The sequence below is a fragment of the Furipterus horrens genome, unplaced genomic scaffold (assembly GCF_987537825.1).
Source record: "Furipterus horrens unplaced genomic scaffold, mFurHor1.1.pri manual_scaffold_7, whole genome shotgun sequence".
Taxonomy (NCBI): Eukaryota; Metazoa; Chordata; class Mammalia; order Chiroptera; family Furipteridae; genus Furipterus; species Furipterus horrens.
In genome coordinates this window covers 136716467-136731559 of record NW_028327177.1, presented here as the reverse complement: position 1 = coordinate 136731559, position 15093 = coordinate 136716467, and the positions used below count along the sequence as shown (strand labels likewise).

At 47.0% G+C, this 15093-nt stretch overlaps 1 long non-coding RNA gene across 1 annotated transcript; it reads left to right on the top strand.

Annotated features, from left to right (window-relative positions):
* Positions 1–688: 688 nt before the first annotated feature.
* On the top strand, positions 689–11828 carry LOC150005320 (uncharacterized). Its single transcript, XR_016512444.1, has 3 exons — positions 689–1090; positions 4154–4371; positions 11265–11828. It is a non-coding gene; the product is annotated as an uncharacterized LOC150005320 (long non-coding RNA).
* The last annotated feature ends 3265 nt before the right edge of the window (positions 11829–15093 follow it).

Below are 15093 nucleotides of genomic sequence, written 5' to 3'. Positions count from 1 at the left end.
CGCCTGCGCGAGCTGCCCGTCACTGTGACGTAGTCAGGGGGCGGGGACACGGGAGGGGCGGGGCGAAGCGCACCTGCGGGCCTGGCGCGGGGGCTGCTGGAGGGCTCTGTGCTACCTTCCCGACGCTAGCCGGTCTGGGCTGCGGCCGGCTCTAGGAGGCTGGCGAGGAGCCCGAGGAGGAGCGGGGACGGTGGAGGAGGAGGAGGAGGCACCGGGGACGCGAGACAGTGGCCGAGAAAAGTAGCGAAAGCTGTCGAAAGAAACCGGAGGGAGGGGACTAAGGCCGCACCGGACCACGCGTCCCGGGGCGCGGGGCCGAGGGCCGCACGCACTTGTTTTGGAGGTTCGCCCCGTCTCTCGTCCACGTTTAATCAAAGAGAGAAAATAATAACATATGTTCATATGTATGTATACATACACGTTTTTTTTTCCCCCCCTTCTGTTTCATACCTCCGGGGAACCTCAGTTGAAGGAATTTTGATTTTGTCGCTATTTAAATAAAAGGAGAAAAGAGCTCAGCATCCAAATGCAGCGCTGGCTTTAAAGGCCAGCGGGAGACACCGGCCCGGCCAGGCTGCCTCCTCAGGAAACTGCGTGGAAAGGCAAAAAGGTCGTGGAAGTATTAAAGCACATGATGTCAGGGATTCAAACGCGCCCGGCGTTCACCGTGGTGGCACCGACGGTTCAGCTGCGGAATGGGACGGGGTCTAGGGGCTCCTGCCTCCCACCTTGGAAGCGGAAGCTTGGTGCTCAGCGAAGTTCACGTTCCTGTAAGGGAGCCACACGCCTGATGCCAGAGTTCACCACCCTGCTTTCTCCGTTCTGTTTCTCCCTTCTTTCCCAACCCTCCCCTAAGAAAGCAGCCCTGGCAAAGGAACAAGTCAAAAGAAAAAAGAAAAAGAAAGCCGCTTAGATTCTCCAAGTTTGCTTAAATTGGATGGAGAAGAGAACTCTAGATGGCTTTAGCAAATGTCTGCGCTGGCAAATGTTAGAGGCCTTTTTCTTTAGACTCTCTCCCCAGCGTCAGCTCCGAAGGTCTGAAGACCGTTGGAAAGCAGAAGTGGATGGTTGGGAGGTGCGAACCTTCAGGGTAATGACCTAAGGTTTCCTATTAAAGGGGTACTCCCAGTTACCCTACTGCCCTAGCATGGGTTGATGGGTCATTGGCCGGGGAAAGCCTCAGGCTGGGCCTCTGCCGTGCACGGCTGAGTCAAAGTCCCAACTCTGGGATCACTCTGACTTTGACCATAAAAAATAATCTCACTTTGACATTGACATTCTAACTCTAGCAGAGTGTGAAGCAAGAGCTGCTAACTTGGTTTGTTGATGGAAGTCTGGGAGGCCATGCTCTTGCCCTCTCAGGGAGAGTTCACCATTCAGGGACACCCGTAGTCCTGTAAAGGGGGAAAAGACACTGTAACGGTCTCCCAAGGGAATGCTCGTGGTCCAGGACTCCACCGCCAGGTCTGTAGCCCCGAGCTATAACAGTAACCACAGAACAATGGCCATAATAGATAAGCCCTTGGAAAACAATATTTATACTGCTGCTGTGTGACTCTGGTTTTGAATACATTCTGTAAGGAAACGGCGTAAGACTAGCAAAACAATAAGTGAAAGAGAACAGAATAATAAGTCAACTTAAATAAAGTCAGCTCCAGCTCTCTTCCAGAGAGAGGGATGCAGTCCTGGCCACATGGTAAATCATTTATTCATCCCCAGTGTTTCTTGAGAACCTGAGTGCTGCTGGCAAGAACATGACCCATTTTCAGTTCCACACCATAAATGTGGTAACATGATCTGATTATGCTCAGGCAATATTTTAAAATATTCCAGTGCAAATTAATGTATTATTACTTAATTTTGAATTTAGGCAAATGTATTTACTGTTAATGAAGAAACCCCTTCCACCAGTCGGCCCTGGGGCTGTCTCCAACACAAACTGCTTTTTTACTGTTAGGTCTTTTTATGGACGGGGAGGCAGCTTTAATTAGATATACAGCACTCTGCAAAACAAGATGGAGCATGCAGGCTTGTGTTACTGTCTCTGTGATTCAGATCTCAAAAATAACATAATGCCACCAAATTAAGGAAGAAGTTGTTTATTGGAGGGAAACCAGGAAGATGCTACAAATTAGATCAAGATGTGAAAAGCAAGCAGATTCATGAAAGAATTGCCATTTTTATCTTGGGACCCTCCAAAAGCAGCATGTGTAGCAAGGTTATCTTCTCTAGTTATCGTCAGTTTTCATTATTTAAAATTTTTAATATATTTAAAACAAGAGATACTGAGTATTCACGTACACTTCAGCTTTGAGTTGTGAATTGATTGCAATGATTTCCTTGTACATGTTTAATTAGTCATTTCTTACATTGATACTTCTGCATTTCCAAATCCTGGCTTCATCCCAGCAGGACCAAAACACTGCTTCATTGGAATGGACTAAAGAATTCTTTAAAGACTTTCCCTCACCATCTCCTTGGTATAGGGTCTTCTATCTCAGATGTCAGTTAAGGCCTTTGTGTGTGTGTGTGTGTGTGTGTGTGTGTGTGTAATTATTTTTGATAGTAGGGAACAAGGATTGGAAATGCCAGCCGTTAATTCTGCTTGTTTGCAACCTATGAACTAGGAGGCATGGCAGACATTGCCCGCCATTTAATCCCAGCTCCATTAACGATTGCTACGTGGCCCCGGGCAGGTAGCTTAACTGGCTCTGTTTCTTCCTCTGTAAAATTGGAATGGTGGTGATGATGATGATACCTCTCTTATGAGGATGACGTAAAGCAGTGGTTCTCAAAGTGGGTTCTCTGGACCAGCAGCATCAGCTTCTGCGAACTGGACTGAAATGCAAATTCTTGGGCTCCTCTGCAGCCCTACTAAATCAGGACCTCTGTTTTAAGAAGTCTTCCACATGATCCAGATGCAGGTTAGAGTTTGAGAACCACTGTTGATGGGATTAAGTGAGTCTACATAGATTATTAGAACAGCACCTAACACACGATAAGCTATATATTAATGAATACTTTTTAAATAAAGAGCCCCATAAGAAATTGCCAAGATATACAAAGCTTAATTTGGGCCAGAGAAAAGCATGCCTGTGTTCCTCCAACAAATAAATCCTGCCTAATCCTTTGTCCAAAGACTAACAGGCTGCCAAGCCCTTTACCACCTGGCCCGTGCCTTTCTTTCTTTTTTATCCATTCCCCCTGGGCACTGTGTCTCCTGCCCTCCCAGTTCTCAGAAGGGGAATTGCTTTTTCACACCTCTGAGCCTTTGCCCGTTCTGTTCCCTGTGCCTGGAGCTGTCACCCACCCCTTTTCTCTGCTTTCTACACTTGCAACCTCCTGAATTTCTACCTACCTTTCAAAGCCCAGCCGCAGTATCCCCTCCTCTGTTCTGCCCCCACCTCAGCCCATCAGCCAGGTGTGCTCTGGGCCCAAACCTCTCTGTACATACCACTTAGGTTTATCATGAGGTGTTGTTTTTTCTTTAGTTGGGGTATAATTGACATAAAATATCATGGGGTTTTGTAACTGTTTACTGTCCCATTTTCTCCCTTTGCATCTTAAACTCCTGGAGGGCAAGGCTTTCATTTTATTCAAATTTCTCTTGATGCCACTTAGCACTGAGTTTGCAAGTTGGCAGTCCAAGGGCTTGCACCACGTAGGCCCTTTAAGAATTTGAATTAGTTGAGAACATTTGAAAATTGGAAGATTTCATTTTTTTTTGTTTAACTGTTCTATTGAAGTGTAATTTGCATATCATAAAGTTCACCCATAATACATGGTAATTCAGTGATTTTTAGTAAATTTATGAAGTCGGGCAACCATTGCCCCAATCTGCTTTTAGAATATTTCCATCACTCCCAAAAAGTCTTCTCTTACGCACCTGCCATCAGTCACATTCTAATCTCCTGTCCTTGGCCACCAGTGCGCTGTTTTCCATTTCTATAGATTTGCCATTTTGAGAGGTGTCAAGTGAATGGAATCATGCAATACGTAGTCTTTTGTCTGGCTTCCTTCACTCAGCATGTTTATCCATGTTGTAGCATGCAGTAATAGTTTATTCCTTTTTATTGCTGAGTAGTATTCCAGTATATAGATAAATTAGATTTTCTTTATCCGTTTACCAAGCGATGCACATTTTATTTTCCAGATTTTTGCTGTTATGGACAATGCTGCTGTGAGTATTTACATATATCATTGGGTGGAATGCAAGTTGAACATTTTAAGGAACTATTTGTTTTCTGAAGTGACGGAACCACATCAAGACCAAAAGAACAGGCCAGCGCCCCAGAAGCCTTCTTGTGCTCCAGGAGTAACCCCTGCTGACTCCTTCTGGCGTCCTTATTGTTTCCTCTTCTTCAGCTTCACGTAAGTGGAATCATACAGGGTGTGTTCTCTGTGCCTGGCTTCTTTCACCAGCAGCGTGAATAGTAAAGAAAAAGAAACGGTATAAGAGCAGCTCCAATTTTCTAACAAGTGACTTATTCATTGGCCTTGAGGAAGCCAAGATTGCCCATGATGGGATAACCCACCTATCGTTAACTACCCACTTTCCCTTCAGCCATGGACAGGCAAGAGAAATGACGGGTAGTAATAGCAGTAAGTGCACTTTCCTGTGAGAGATAGCCCAGTATTTTTAAAAGCAGAGCTACATGATCGCTAAATGGATGGATGCAAATGCATGGCCTTTGTGCTGTCTGGAGTAGGGTCTTAGGGACCCTGCTAGGCCAGGCCTCAGCCCTCAGCTGCTGGACTGTAAGGAGGTCTTGGGCTGGGTGGCGGGTTCTAGGAAGTGGCTGTGTATCTGTCATTGCAGAATTAGCTCAGCGTTTTAACATCAGTACAGAGAGCTGGCTGAACGTTAGCGTGGCTCTTCGCCATGATAGTATGAAGGCTGGGTGGTCTCTGCTGAACCTGGCCACAAGCTACTCCAGCACCATGTGGGGGACTACGGCTCAGATGTCCTGATGAAGGTGAGACTGGTCTGTCCCCTTATAGTCAGGAGGAGTTGGGACACTTGGCAGCACAGACCCCACAGCTGGAGTTGGCATCTGAGAACTGAACAGTGCAGAGCTGAGCCATCAGGGCACAGATGTCAAAACAGCTGACGCTTTTGTCCTTAGGACAGTCTTGAAAATAAAGCTTTACTTATTTCCAGCTCACACAAGTCTTTTTAAGTATCCAACCCTGCTTCAAAATCAAGGCGAGTTAGGCATTATATAAACATAAAAATAAAAGCAGGAGAGGGAAAGTGGATTCAAGACTTAAGACCACTCTTCTAAAAATAGTCCCCCTGTATTCACTCCCAAACCCCACTCCCTGCCAGTGCAGCCTATAGAGACCAGCAAAACTAACTGTTCACTTTCCCAGCCTCCTTTGCGAGTAAGGGTGACCATATGATCCAGTCTGGCCAGTAAGGTCTGAGTGCAATTCAACTGCAGTAGTGGTGGTATTGGTGGCAGGGAGGGGCGGGGGCGTTGGGAGTTGGGGAGCGCTTTTGCTTCTCTGATGCAAAGGGACAGCTGCAGCTGTTCCTGGCCTCCCCCCTTTCCTCCTGCCCTAATTGGGGGTGATGCCTGTGATAGGAGCTACCATCTTCCAGCCACAAAGGAGAGGCCAAGGGAATTGCAGCCATGCTGGCTCTAGACCTCACGAGCTGCTGAACAAATGCTAACAGCTGTCTGCTCCAGACTTTTTGTTCTGGGGGAAAAAAAAATAATGGAAAACTCTGTTCATTATGCTTACTTAGAGCTGAAAGCATTCTTAACTAATACAACCAGTATAAACCATTACTTGTCATGGATGGGCCAAAGGCGGTGGGGGGTGGGGGGCGAGGAGAGGATTTTCCAAACCTCATTAATACACTAGAAGAAGCTGTGAACACTTGTTCTCAAAAGCAAGGGAGGGATCAAATCCTACTGGGCCAGGTCAAAGCAACACAGAAGCCAACTATGTTTTGCAGTGTGGAGTCGGAAATCCCAAGGGCTGACATTTCTGGGCTAGGGCTGCAATTGTTTAGACTTAGAACCATTCCTAAGAACTTACCCCTTCCAGTTCCAAATCAAGTGCTTCTTCTGAATCTCATTTCTGATTCCAGTCTTCCTTTTTATGGGAGGGTCCTTGCTCTACTGGTGATTAATGTGCCGTTTCCAACGCTCCTCCAAACCCAATTCTCCCAACAAATTCATTGACACTGTGTATATTTCTAGAAGGCAGTACTCAACTTTGTTTTAAGCAGGGGAGATTATGAGTAATTATATAACACAGACAACATAATGTTGTTTTTGATAATAGCAACAACATATAAAATCCTTAGCATTCACGTTTTCAGAACTGTTAACTCTTATTTCTCTCCTAGCTTTTAATTCATGGAATCAAGAAAAGGAAACCAGGAAATATCTTCAATGTTTCTTGAGATTTGGGCCCCGAAGTCAGGGGCATACACTGTGGTAATGAACAGCAGTCCCGTTCTAACTGAAGAGAAGCCATGCTCAGACTTTCCCCCAGAGTTACAAGCCACAGTGAGATAAAGCCAACCGGGACATCCGTCTCCCACTCTACTGCTTACATTTATGTCACTCGGATCTTAGCTTTGATGTCGCAGCCCCCAATGGCCACCCCACTTAGATTGGGTAGCCTCTTCGGTAATCTCAGAACACACCACAAGCCATCCGGCATAGCTCTTCCAACGCACTATTACAATGGTCTCTTCCTTTCTCTCTAGACAGCAAGCTCCTCCAAGGTGCAGATGAAAGTCCTTCACCATTATGTCCCCGGTGCCTGTCACACAGCGGCTACTCAATAAACACTTGTTGGGTGAATACACAAGTAGTTAAATGTATGGCTTTCAAGATTCAAAAGTCCAGTAATGAAGACTCTAAATTTAGACCATCCTACCTGTGAAAGCATTGAAGAAATACCCTTTGTCCTCAAGGTTTAATTTAACAAAGTAATGTTGAAGGAGGGGGAACCACCTGGACTTCAGAAAGTGATTGAAAGATTGGGCTGGAGATGTGATAGAAGTTATTCAGACACCCACCAGGATCCCATCATTTCTTTCTTCTTCTTCCCCTCCCCCTCCCTCTTCTTCCTCCTCCTCCTCCTCCTCTCTCTCTCTCTCTTCCCCCTCCTCTCTGTCTCTCTCCCTCTCCCTACCCACACCTCTGGAATGACCAGCCTGAAGTTTTACATGTTCTCCTCACCCAGTCCTCTGTTCTGTCCCTTTGGACAGAGGAAAATTGAGGGTGTGGATGGTGGTGACAGAAGCAAGGACGGCTGGCGAGCACGGAGCCCTCCTTTCAGACACACACCCCCCTTACTCTGCACAGGGACTTGACTCACCCAGAAGATGACTAAACTCTGACCCTCAATTGGTACTCGGGACCCCTCCCAACAGGGGCCGTCTGTCTGGACCTGATGCTAATTAGTAGATCTCACTCTGCAATAAGGAAGATGGGTGTGAGTTATTCATGGTAATCCCCATGATTCCTAAATAGTGAACGCTCAGTTATCTAAGGTAGTGGAGTATTTCTGTGAGCTCAGAGTCAAGAGAAGGGCCAGAAAATGACCAAATGCAATCAGTGAGCTCTAGCTAACTCTACACCAAATGAAGTCAACCAAAAGGGCCTAATTCAGATTTCAGGGGCTAATCATGGTCCTAAACTGGAATGTACTGTCCCCAAATGTCTATAAACTCAGGCCTGAAAAGTTCATTATTAATATTTTTAAAAGGTGTCTTTTAAAAGATTAACCCATTGTTAGTTCTGGTAGGAAAATATCAGTTTTATTATCACTGTCCTCAGACGTATACTCAATATCCACAATAACCTACACCAGCTGAAAGGCCACTTAGAAAAGGAGAAAGGCTAGGGACTCTTGGTCCTGAGGCCCCGTGCAGGACTCAGAGCCAGCTACCCGATCATCCTAAGCAGTGGGGACGTGGAAGCTCTAAACCATGTCTTGCCCTCAAGAAGGTTACAGTTCCTTTGCTGCAGGTGCCCTAGAAGAAGTGTCAATACACAGCGTAGTCATGCAAGATCCTTGGTTTTAGAGACAGAAGAGGAAAAAGAAAGTCTCCACAGGCAGATATGGACATTGCTTTGGACTGATAGCTCTTGCCTCTGCAGCTTCCATATCCACCAGTGTCTCAGTTCCACAAGGGCATGAACCTCATGGATTCTGTTCACCGTTGTAGCTCCGGAACCTTGACTGATGCAAGGCACAGTTAGAGCTCAACAAATATTTGTCAAACGAATGAACCAGTGAGCATCCTGTGTCGTGTATATTTGGAAAAAGAAAACTGAGAAGCAGAGAAGTAGACTGATTCATTTGAGCTGCTAGTCACTAGCTCAGCGTTTGCCCATAGGACTCCTTCCAGTTAGTTGCTCATAAAACAGAGCCAACCCCCTGTCCTGGTGTTCTCTAACATCTTCTAGAAGGTAGGAAACTAGAGAAACGGGATTAAATGACATACACATGTAGAACTAAAGAGAAAACTTGACTCGTGTCCAAAAAGCAGTATCTACTATTCACAGCATTACAGACATGAAGAATATTCCTTAGGAGGAGTAGAAACGGGGTAGAGCCTGGACTTTGATGTGAAATGATGGCCTCCAAGCCCCCTCCTGTTATGCTGGGCTGCTGCTTTGCTCCGTAGCATTGCATACATGCGTTAATTCTCTCACATGAGTAGAGGACATAACAAGGAATTTATATAGGTCACAGACTCTGTTAAAATTCCAAACAGAGGAGCTGCTAATGAATTTAGTTTAGGGTGTCTTGCCACCAGAAAAATGAGAGACCTTCCCTACACACCTTTGGCTGTTGGCTCATCAAGAAAAGTCACACATTTTCTCTCTGTGTCAAAATGAAAAGTAAAAAAAAAAAAAAAAAGGCCAAGTGCAGTTGCACTTCTGATGGGCTGAGGACCGGGACTGTTTTTAAATTCAGAATATGTTGTGAGTACCCTGGAGAATCATGAGAAAGTTCCACTCAAGAGAAGGGGCATGAGGTCAGGACCCTTTGTTCCATGTCAGGGACACGTCACAGGGTGCAGACTGAGATGCTGGGGACCAGGCACATGCTCACCCATGGGAAAAAGAAATTGCCAATGTTTCTCTTGTTTTTAACAATTCTCGTGATGACTTGCCAACAATTTCTATCTTTGCTGTAGCTGTTAGATTCACGAGCCTCCAAATGAAGGTCCTGGTTTGTATTTTTACTATATTGTAGGATCACCTGCATTGCAAATCCTGTTGGCTTTTCTATGTGGGTAATCTCCTGATGAATTTCTGAGGTAACTCCTTTATGGATAGGTGGGTTCCAAAAAGCCTTAAAAGAAACCTCAGTCCAGTAATGTGACTTTGGATCCTGCCAGGCCCTTGCTTTCCTAGAACTCTGAAGGCAGTAGGTGCCAACTCTGAATCTGGGATGGGCTACTCAGAGCTTGGTCAAGGCCTCGGTCTCTCACTGGTATTCCGGGAGCCATAATAATACCTACCTTAAGGATTGCAAACATTGACCTTGAAGGTACAAAGGTTAGAAGGGCTGTAGCTCTCCTGGCATGGCTGTTCATATCGAGAATGTTCATCCCTCTATAACCAACAACCCCCCTTTCCTGCCTTTGGGGTTCCTACCCTGAAGAACCCCACATACCCTGACACAGGCACATGAGGTATGTTCGAGCAAGTTCCCCGTAGTATCGCAGAAAATCTGGAAATAGTCTAACTGTCCACTGGTGCTTAAAAACGGAGACCGTGGAATACGATGCAGCTACAAACGGTGGGGTGGCCCTCTGCTTTCTAACAGAAAGTTCTTCAAAACATATTGAGAAAAAGAAAATCGCAGAATAACACACAAATACCATATATGTAAAACCCCAAACAAAATAATCATATGTGATTTCTGTAAGACTATATGTGTGTAAATACAGTGCAGGTGTCCTGGGCACAGCACAGCCAAACAAGACGTCAGCCTTGTTGGTGATGTTTTGATTTTTTACAAGGTATTTCATGCATAAAGTAAAAACATCACATATAATAACAACATATACATAGGTAATATCTAATGTCTACAGCAATGTATAATTTATAATTTATATAATAAAACTTATTTTGAAATACTTTATTACACTTTATTATAGTAACTTATAATTTGTATTTGTACTATAGTTTATAGAGAAAGTACAAGAGAATCATTCTAGGGTGTCAAACATGCGGATTCCTAGGTCTTCAGCCCCAGATGTTTCCATTTCTGTGTTTGGGCTATGACCGGGACTTTGCATTTTTAGCATAGTGACTCCGCTGCTGTTGGTGGTCCAAGGCCCACACTTAGAGACCATTTTATCTTAGAAGGTTCTCCTCCCACCGTGAGGCACACGTGAATCACTTAGGGATCTGTGGAAGCAAGATCTGCTGCCGCGGGCCTGGGGAGAGGCCCAGTGTCCTGTCTCTAACACACAGATGCTGCCAGTCCTTGGGCCTTGCTGTGAAACTTGACTTGAGTTGGCTTAGAAATGGGCGGAAGCTCAGTGGGAGCAGGAAGGACCTCAGAGAGGGGGGCTAATGTGTAGAGACAGACTTGGGGAAGCAAGGGGGACCAGTTTGACCCAAGGGGCGGCAAACAGAGCCCGGGGAGCACCTGAATGTCTGGCTGAGGACCCAGCACTTGGTCCATCACAGCTGCTAGTGGCTTTAGGAAAGGGCCTGGTGTCAAGGGAAGGAGAGAATAAATGTGGGGCGGGAGCTGGGAGGGCCAAGGCCATGGTCCTGGGCACAGGTGTGTCTGGGGAGCAGCCATGATCCAGCGCTGGGCCTGAATCAAGCCAGGCCCCAACGTCCCAAGTGGGGGTGCGGGGTGGGGGAGGTTCTGTTCCCTCTCCAGGGGCAGAATTGTGGTCCTGAATTACAAGACGGCTCCAGAGCTGCTTGTATTCTGCAGCGGCCAAATTGCAGCTTTCCACGCTTAGGGGACCAGGGGAGGCTATTCAGAGACAGAGCCAGTGTCACTTCCCTCTGTGTGAAATGGCACTTTCTCCAACTTGGTAGAAGAAAGTTTTAAAATAACAGGACTCAGACCAGCCCATGGAACTTCTGAGAGGTCATCAAGACAAAGTCCAGAATCCAGATCAAGACGAGAATGTAGGATGGGCTAAGGCAGGGACAGAGCGTCGCAAACCCTGGCATTGCTGGGTCCTGTTTGACTCTCAAGTTGGTTATTTCACTGACTCTAAGTAGTTCATTCTCTGCTTCACTCCTGTCTAGAATGACTTCAAGAGCAGCAGGCTCCCATGAGCACCCATTTTGCATTTCTGGCTTCAGAGGCAGCCTCTCCTACTCTCCCAGCAGGCGGCTGAGGATCAGAGAGGTGTTGCAGAGCTGTGGTCTGGGACACAGTGAAGGCAGAGACATGACCTTCCCGGTCCTGCCTGACCACACGCCCCCTCCTACACCGTGACAGTGACAAGAGGTCTTCAAGGGACCGAGAGGACGCGGCGTTGCCCCTTCAGCACCTCCATGTGATCTACATTGGCAGCGGAGCTTTTGAGCATGTGCCATCCGGAGATTACCGTCCAATCTGTCTGAATTGCATCTGGAGGAAATACAAGCAGACACCTGCATTAAAACTTGACAGCCCAGCTCCAATTGCAGCTTAGTGGAATTATCTTTGCATGGGAACAGTTACATGCAAAACTGAGAATCCAGCTCTGTTGCAGCAGGATGATTATGGGTGATTATATTCTATATCTTTTACCATTTGATCTCTGTGGTACCGCTGTCTTTCCAATTGAAAACAAAACTTAGCACATACGTTCGGATATTTTCTAAACCAAGCTATTTCATTATTTGTAATAAAACACTCTGTTTTCTAATTAGAAAAGCAATTCACACTATTATAGAAAATAAGGAAGGTACAATAAAGACAATAAACATCACCCGTCATCTCTCCACCCAAAACGTTATGGTTTGTAGCACTGGAAAGAAGAAACTGGATGAATTCTTTCTCAGATAAACTTTTTATTTTGGAATAATGTTTGATCTACATAAAAGTTGCAAGGTTAATACAGAGTTCCCACATACCCAACACCCAGAGTTAATGTCTTACACAACTATGGGATGTTCATCAAAATGGAGAAATTCACATTGGTATCAACACAATGCTATTAGCTAAATTACAAGGTCTATTCATATTTCCCCAGTTTTTCCACTGAGGTCCTTTTTCTGGTCCAGGGTCCCATCCAGGGTGTGACATTGAGTAGACTTAGTGCTCAGTTTTTATATCTCCATTCTCCCCAAGTGCACTGTGCAAAATGCTAATAAGAAAATATTATGTTTATATCATTGGATATTTTTTGAGCTGCAGAATCAAGCATCGGATACCTACCACATTTGTGCCTGAAGTGTGGTGTGACAGATGTCTTCGTCTTTTTGAGTTGCTACAAAACACCACAAATTTGGGCAGCTTATAAACAGCAGAAATTGATTGCTCACCATCCTGGAGGCTGGAAGTCTGTGATCTGGGTGCCAGCACGGTCAGGGGAGAGCCCTCTTCCAGGTCACAGACAGGTGAAGTCATTGTGTCCTCACATGGTGGAAGGGGCTAGGGATCTCTCCAGAGCCTCTGTTCTGAGGCACTAATCCCATTCATAAGGGCCCCATGACGAAGCACCTTCAAAAGGTCTCACCTTCTAATACCATCACTTCGGCATGAGGAATTCAACACATGACTCTTGAGGGACACAAACATTGGATGAAGCAGTAGGGAGTTTAGCAGAGGCTCAGGTGTGGGGCTGTGGAGGATGTTTAAAACCCTAGTAGACAGGGGTGCAGGGTCTCAGGGCCCCAAGTGCATGGCCTGGGGAAGCCACTGTTATTTCCTCTTTAAAGGGCAGAGAACATACGTGGGGACAAGTATCATACTGTGGTCACCAAGAGGGGGCCAGAAGAGAGAGCTGCAAACCTTCCTTCTTCTTCACCTCCTCGCCTTTGTTCATTCATTCAACACCTATTTCTTGTACGTCCAACACTGTGCTGTGCGGGACTGAGGATGCATCTGGGAACAGGGCAGGCACTGTCCCTGCCTTCATGGAGCCTGTCTTTCTTCAAATGACCCCACCTATAGCAAACAAAGGGCACAATGAAAGCTCTGCTAAGTGCCATCAGGTGTGGCCCCGGGGTTCAGGAGACCTCATCTGGGTGTCAAGGAGGGTTTCCATGGGAAAATGACATTTAAGCTCAGTTGAATGGTGGGTAGGGGATGTTCAGACAAGGAAGAAAGGGAAGTCCAGGCAGAGCACACACTGAGGTGGGAAGATGAGCTGGCAGGGGCCCCTGTGCAAAGGAAGGGGCCCCTCACAAACTCAGTTGAACGGATGAGTGAAGTTGTCAGTTCACAGTGTATTGGAAGGGATGTTTACTTAATAGAATAGGAAGCAAACCAAAAATACTTGCCCTAAAGCCCCGTTATGGCACTCAGTTTCCAGTCCCTATCAAAACAATTGTTCAGCACTGACCAGTACGGCTCAGTGGGTTGGGCATCGTCCCGCAAAGTGAAAGGTGTTCAGTTCGATTCCCCATCAGGGCACCTGCTTGGGTTGTGGGTTTGTCCCTGGTCAGGGCATGCATGAGAGGCAAGTGATCCATGTTTCTCTCTCACATCAACGTTCCTCTCCCTCTCTTTCTCGCTCCCTCCCCCTCTCTCTGAAAATAAATAAATAAAACTTTTAAAAAAAGAAATTCTTCAGCATCCCTTGGAGTCTCCAGGTGACTACCTTCTCTCCCTCAGCCGTGGGTTGAGTGGATGGCGCTCTGCTCACCTGGCTCGGACCAACCCCCTACCTTGTCGGTTATACCGCCCTCCAGGGCCAGGTGGGTCCCTCTCTGCTGCCTGGAGCTCTGCTGCTCTGGCTTCAACCTCAGCTTTGTGCATTGTGACTGCTCAGCATTGTCACAATGAGTCTGTTCACAGCAGGACACACCCTTTCCTCCTTCAGGCCTCTGTAGCCCTGAAAACTTGCCTGCACGACTGCTGCGAAGTGTCCCGTGGCAGCAGACTATCGAGAGACAGCCGACACGCTCAGCAAATTTGGAAGGCCGTGGCGGGCTCCCATGTTTGACAGGAGGCTGGAGAACCAATCTTGGAGCTCTGACAGGCTGGGCATCAGAAGGGGTATGGCCTGTGTGCTGCTGCTACGATGAGCATGACCCCCGCCTGCCCTGGGGTCCCTGCACCCCTCACACCCGCATCAGTATCTGCAAGGATTGGCCTGGGCAGTGCAGGAGGACCTGCCCTTTTGATTTCCCTGACTCCCAAGACCACAGACTAAGACAAATCCCGAAGAGTGCCTGGAGTCGAACAGGACAGGACGTTGGATGCAGGACAGCTGGCACTATGACAAACGCCCACTACTGTCATTTTATTTCTTCGGCCATCATGTAATGACTGCCCAATAGGAGCCAGGCCCCATGCTAGGCCTGGGGGGCCCCAACGTGACCACAACACGGAGCCTTCTCCCCAGCAGCCCGCCTTCACTCGCGGAGGGCAGCAGATGGAAACGTCCTGGCACCTTACGTGTTGGGAGAGCCTCGCAGCGCGAATGCACGGCTGCGTAGGCCGAGGGCAGTTCATTCTGCGCAGGGAGCGCTGGGGCCGGTTGAGACAGTTTGATAGTAGCGTTAACACCGGGGCTGCGTCTTGAAGGAGGGGTCTGGCTGGCAGGCGGCTGGCAGGCGTGTTTGGGCAGGAGATGGGAACATTCCAGGCAGCGAGAACAGCAGATGCCAACGCATGGAGGTGTGAAGTGGGCCCAGGGTTTAGGGAGTTGTAAGTTCTTGGCTGTGGCTGGAATTCCCAGTTTCAAGGAATTCTGGCCAAAAAAAATCAAGGTTGCTCAAATAGGGCTAGGACATGCCTGGACTTTGGATTTCCTTCTCTGCAGCCGCACTCACAGGGTGGCCCCCGGCCAAATGCAGCAATGTGTATCTGAATTTCAGTGTCAACTAACTGAAACAAAAGACAACTGAAAATTCACTTTTTCAGACACAATGTCTACATGTCAGCTGCTCGATAGCCACAGGGGTTGGGGGTTATCAC